We start from the raw sequence: 6,019 nt of genomic DNA, 5'->3' as shown, positions 1-6,019 counted from the left end.
GAGCGGGGCCGGGCGGGAGCGGGGGCGGCGCCGCGGCTGCGGGAGGGGGCCGGGGCCGCCCCTCGGCAGCGCGGCCCCGCGGGGTCCCAGACACGCGTGTGTGTGTGTGTGTGTGTGTGTGTGTGTGTGTGTGGTGTCGAGCCACAGCCCGCGGGGACAGCGGCACTCGGCCCGGCACAGCTCTCGGCCCGGCACAGCTGCGTCCGGGCACACACACAGGGATGGGCACGCATCCCTCACACCCACAGAGGCGCAGCAGGGACACGCCGGCATCCCCAGGACTGAGGAGATGGAACGGGAGGTTCAGCCTGCAGATGAGGAGGCTGAAAGGTGACCTTATCACGCCCTGCAACTCCCCAAAAAAAGAGTGTAACCAGGTGGGGGGGTCAGTGTTTTCTCCAGGGAGCCAGCAACAGGACAGGGAGACATAGTCCTAGGCCAACAGACATCAGGAGGAATTTCTTCACAGAAAGGATGATTAGACATTGGAATGGGCTGCCCAGAGAGGTGGTAGAGTCACTGTTCCTGGAGGTGTTTTAGGAAAGGCCAGACGTGGCACTTAATGCCATGACGTAGTTGACAAGGTGGCAATTAGTCATAGATTGGACTTGATGACCTCAGAGGTCTTTTCCAGCCCGATTCTGTGATCTGCACAACTCAGTGCTCATGAGCAGCTACCTGTGTTCCCCCTGCTGCTCCAGTCCCAGCACAACATTGCTGCAGCACCCTTTTCTGGGGTTCTACAGGGAAAATAACTCGTGGGCTTCAGCTTCACCCAACACATCAATTTCATTGCCTGAAAGAGACCAACATTAAATAGATGCCATGCATTCACCAAAAACCAGACTTTACTGCAAGGCAAACTGGTACCAGACTACCCAGCTGTCTAATTCTCTAAATGTCTCATTTTTAGGACTGCAGCATTGTTGTTCTTCACTAAAGAAGATCCTTGCCCTGAGCAAGGGCCAGCAGAGCCCTCTCTGCCTACAGACACTAAGAAGAGCTGCATGCAGCTGCCTTCAGCCTCTTCCTGAAGGCTGTCCTGGCCTTATCTCTGGCTCCTACACATAGATTTTCCACTCAGCAGGGAGTTTTTTGCCACCAACAGGTCTCCCTTGCTACCTTCATCTGTCTTCCTCCTCTGTCCTTAAGAGGACACTCCCCAGGCATTAATTTCTGCCTTCTCATGGCAGAGGCTTTTAGCCCTACCCACAGCACTGTGTGTTTCTCCATGTCCTGCTAAGATTAATTATTAACAGTGTTTTGCTCAAAAACTTTTTCCCTCCCAGCTCAGCCAGGTGCTGGGATACTCATCAATCTGAGTGATATGAAGGAGCAAGACTGCTAGGGAATGAACCTAGGAAATGGGTGTTCCTCTCCTGCACATTCCCACTCAGGATGGTGTCCTACTTCCTTCCCTTTGGGGTGGTACAACTGCCCTGATATGAAATATGGGGTGTGCCCTTTATGAGAAGATTCTTCATTGATTCCTTTTATATAGAAGAGGCTGAAGTTGAGGTGAGACAGCTGAATTTTTTGTTAATGCTGACCCCATTCCCTGCCAATTTTGCACAGGGAATTTTCCAGGGGAGCATGTTTTCCCTTCTGCAGCTTATACAACCTGCAGCTGTAGGAGCATTAAGCGCTGCTGTTGCAGAAGGCACAAGTGGACAAAACTGCTGGTGGCCAAGTTCTCCCACTGCCTGGTGATGGCAAACACATCCCACTAGTCCTGACAGCTCCTGCCATGCAGCTGAATTCTCTGCCTGCTTTGTTTCACACCGAGAGTTTGACCTTAAACACCAGTGAAAGATCAAGATCACCTGACCCCATGTAGGTTACGCACTGCCTGGCCATGGTGGGGACAAGGTGGAACCCAGCACTGCCAGGCCATGTGAGGATGAGCTCTGGGCAGCCTGTGGCAGAGTCTGTAGCTCTTCCCTGGCTTTCCTGCTGGATGGTGAGTGATGTGGTAAATCAGCTGTCACTTAGCAACGCTGCCGGCTGGGGAGCGGCGCCAGGTTTTGGTGCGGGAGGGACGCCTGCAAGGCTGTGCAGTGCTTATTTCACCTTTTCCCCTCAGTGCTTTCCACCCCAGCATGTATTTCCTTTCACTTGCTGCTTTCCCCAAACATGTGGGTGCAGGTTTCCCATGGCTGAAGACAGCAGCCCCAGCTGCAGGAGCCATATGTCCCCTGCCAGCCTCCCTGGGGTTGTTGTGCAGCGCTGGAGCACCCTGAGACCCCCGGTGGATTTGAGCTCCAGCCCAGCCCGTGGTGGCGAGCAGCCATCTGCCACCTGCAGAGCTGGCACAGCAGGACACAGAGGGGGCAGAAGGGTGATTAGCTGGGGTTTATTCCCTGCGGAAGAAAACAGCATGGACAAACACAGGGACCTGCCTACACAGGAAACTCATATCAGCACTGCAAAATCGTTGCCAATGGGACTTGAGTCCTGTTAAGCACACCTGAAACATGGCCTGTGGCTCACACCAAGGGCATTTCTGCGCATGGATTTGTCCAACTCTACACCATCTGCACAGCCAGGCCTCCAGAGCAGGGGGCCATGCACCAGAAGGGAGGAAGATCATGGCTGTGTTCATGGGGTGAGGGATGGGAATTCCTCAGTTGTCCCAGCACTGCCTCTCACCTTGTCCCTCCTCTTGGGAGCAGGAACAGAAACCTTCCAGCTTAAGGCTTTTAAACTGACACTGTGCAAACTCTTCAAAAGAACTCAAATCTATCAGAGAAAAGGACAATTAGAGGGGCTTAAACCATTTGTGAAACCATCCTGGCACAGTTTGGAGCCTTTTCTGATAAGGGTTGAGAAGCAGATTCAGTTCTGCTTCCCACATGCCAGCCCTATGACTCTAAGAAATTTTTGTAATGCAACAATGCACTTTAAAAGATAAAAAAAGAGAGGCCTTTCCTTGAGAAGAAGCAAAAAGTCTTGAATAAGGGAGTGCTCACCTGATGGCCCAGTTGGAATAAAACCCCTGGTTCCCACAAAGGCAGATATTTAGTTTATACCCATTTTTGAGATATAATCTGAACATATCTAGCCAAAACTCAGGCTTGCAAACCCAGCCCATGGGAGGGAAGGGATTTGCAAATATAAAGAAGCCAGACTGAGCTGGCAGATTGGGCCAGGCCAGACAGGCCAAGCTGACCCAGTTGCTAATGGAACAACAGCATAAATAAATGGAATAACAATAAATGAAATCACTCAGAGGTAGCTGCTTTGGTGGGAGCCTTGTTGAGGTGGAGGGAGCTGCCAAACCCACGGTGACCAGGTCTGAGGCCACATGGGGTAGGACAGCCTGGCCCAAAGGGAGAAATCTTCCACTTTGGATGACCCATTGTAGGATCAGACACTCAAACAAGGAAGGAGTAAGCAAGACTGAAAAGCAGCCAGTGAAAGACATGACTTATAACTGAGGTTTGAAAACTTATGAGTAGACTGGGGAGCTCTTCTCAGGGCTTGGTTCCTCATGCACTGGAAGAAGATGATCAAAGAGTGCCATGAGATAAAGCTGGAGATCTATTGAGGTTGAGGACTGTGAGCTGACCCCAAGTGCTGTGCAGTGTTTCTGGGACACTGTGCTGACATTCCAGGCAATCTCCTGGGGAAGGTCAGCCTGGGAACTGACTTCTCTCTTGCCCACACACAGCAACACCAGCTGAGCACTGGCCACAATTATCTTGGCAGCCCTTTTAATGTTTCTGAGGTGACAGCTTGGATCAGTCTGTGCAGGTGGGATTGTGGCTGGGTTCCTGGGATGGGCAGTGAGGCCAAGGCACTCAGCATGGATACCTGGGAATGGCTGCTTGCTCTCTCCCTTCCAGAAGTGAGCTAGCTTTTAGTCAGTGTGAAAGGGCACTTCTGCTCAGAATGTGCAGCATTTATTCTCAAAAAATTAAAAGGAAATTTGTTGCTTTATGAATTATAAGGATTAGAAAGAATTTCTCTAAGAAATGAGGCCTATTTTATAAAATTTTCTTTCTTCTGGGTGGTATTTGCAAGGGAATAATGAAGTCTTAACAAACCTCTACACAGCTGAAATTCCTGAAGTTTTACATACAAGTTATATTTGGGGAAAAGAGATTATTAGGGTAAGATGAGGCTTTTGTCACTAACAATTCAAAATCTAGGTAGGATAATCTGGATGACAACAAATACACTTAACTCGTGATAACATAATTACTGATCAGGAAGAATAGAGGACAAAATTAGAATTGTTTAGGTATCTTCATGCTTTGTTTCTTCCTTTGAATGCTATTGAGTGCTAATTCCCCACATCACAACATTTGGATTGAAATAATCACCAAACCTGCAGAGAATTTGATGTTTCATCATTCAGCTGTTGAGCTGTTCATTCATCTTTGCTTGATCCCAGGTTTTCATGCTGAGCAGCAGGAAAATGTGATGTCTCAAAGACATAAAAGCCAAAGTTTGGCACAGAGGCAGAGGACAGTCCAGTGCCACCTCTGTGCATGAAAATATCCACACCTGAATATATTTTCAATATATATTTTCAACCTGAAAAAATGTGGGGGACTTATTTTTGAAACATGATCTTTCATTTTGTCCTCAGGTAGTGACCAGTCTCAAATGACACAACTTTTATTAGCCAAACACCTTGTGCTCATCTGATCCCAAATTTGCCTCATTTCTTCAGGCTGGCTCATTTGCTCAAATGGGCACTAAACTTAGTGGGATTTTCCTGCCATAAAAAAAACAAATTGGAGCACAAATCAAGTCACCAAGTCAGCATAGGAGGTGGGACAACATGGGATAAATAGTGGAAATACTGTAAATATTGAACAGTGACAGAATGTTGCACCCAGGTGCAAGGTTACTGCCATGCTGAGGTGAGCGCTCTGTCCAGCTCCAGAATCTCCAGCACAGGAAGAACATGGAGCTGCTGGAGCGAGTCCAGACAAGGCTACCAAGATATCAGAGGGATGGAGCAGCTTTGTTATGAGGAAAGGCTGGGACAACTGGGGTTGTTCAGCCTGGAGAAAATAAACCCCAGTGTGACCTAATTGTCTCAGGGCAGGAGAGAGCTGGAGCTCCTGGAGCAGGCCCAGAGGAGGCTGAGGAGATGAGGAAGGGCGTGGAGCAGCTCTCTCGAGGGACCTGTGGCTGTTCAGCCTCCAGAGCAGACCCAGCTGAGAGGGGCCCTCATCCCCCTGTGTCCCTGTCTGCAGGGAGGGCTCGGAGCAAGGACCAGGCTCTGCTCTGCTCCCTGGGGCCCAGCAGTGGCACAAGAGACCATGGGCAGGAATGGATGCCCAAGAAGTTCCACCTGAACATGACCGACAACTTTCCTGTGCAGTGACCAAGCACTGGCACAGAGACCAGAGAGGCTGTGGAGTCTCTCACTGAGGATATTCCAGACCTGTCGGAACACAATCCTGTGCCGTGTGCTCTGGAATGACCCTGCTTGAGCAGAGAGGTGGAACCCACTGACCCACTGTGATCCCTTACAACCTGCCCCGTTCTGTGTTCCCGTAATTCTGTGGCGAGGCCCCCGCCAGCCCCACGGGCCTCCCGGCGAGCGGTCCCTCCGGGACCGAGGGGAGCGGTGACAAAGCCGGCGGTGGCGGCGCGGCTCGGGCGGCGGATGCAGGCCCCGGGATGCGCCGCGGTTGCCATGGCGACGCCCCACCGCCCCCTCGGTTGCCATGGCAGCGGGCGGGGGAAGGGTTTGCCGGTGGCGCCGCCGGAAGTGCCGGCGGGGGCGGGGTCCGGCCCGGAAGCGCGGCCGGCGCGGCGGGAGGGCCGCAGCGGCTCGGCGGGGCGGGCGAGCGGCGAGCGGACGCCGCCGGTGCCGGAGCGGCGGAGCCGGGGCTGCCCGGGCCGCCGAGGGGCCGGAGCGGCGGGGCCGGCGGGGCGCGGGCGGGCCTGCCCGGCCGGAGCGCACAGCGGGAACACCCCGCCCCTTCCTCCCCGCGGGCCCTGCACGGGAAGATGGCGGCGGCGGGAGGCGGCGGCGGCGGTGGCGCGGGGGCGGCGG

The sequence above is a fragment of the Ammospiza nelsoni genome, chromosome 9, assembly GCF_027579445.1.
Source record: "Ammospiza nelsoni isolate bAmmNel1 chromosome 9, bAmmNel1.pri, whole genome shotgun sequence".
NCBI lineage: Eukaryota > Metazoa > Chordata > Aves > Passeriformes > Passerellidae > Ammospiza > Ammospiza nelsoni.
Note: the sequence above shows the minus strand (reverse complement) of the source record.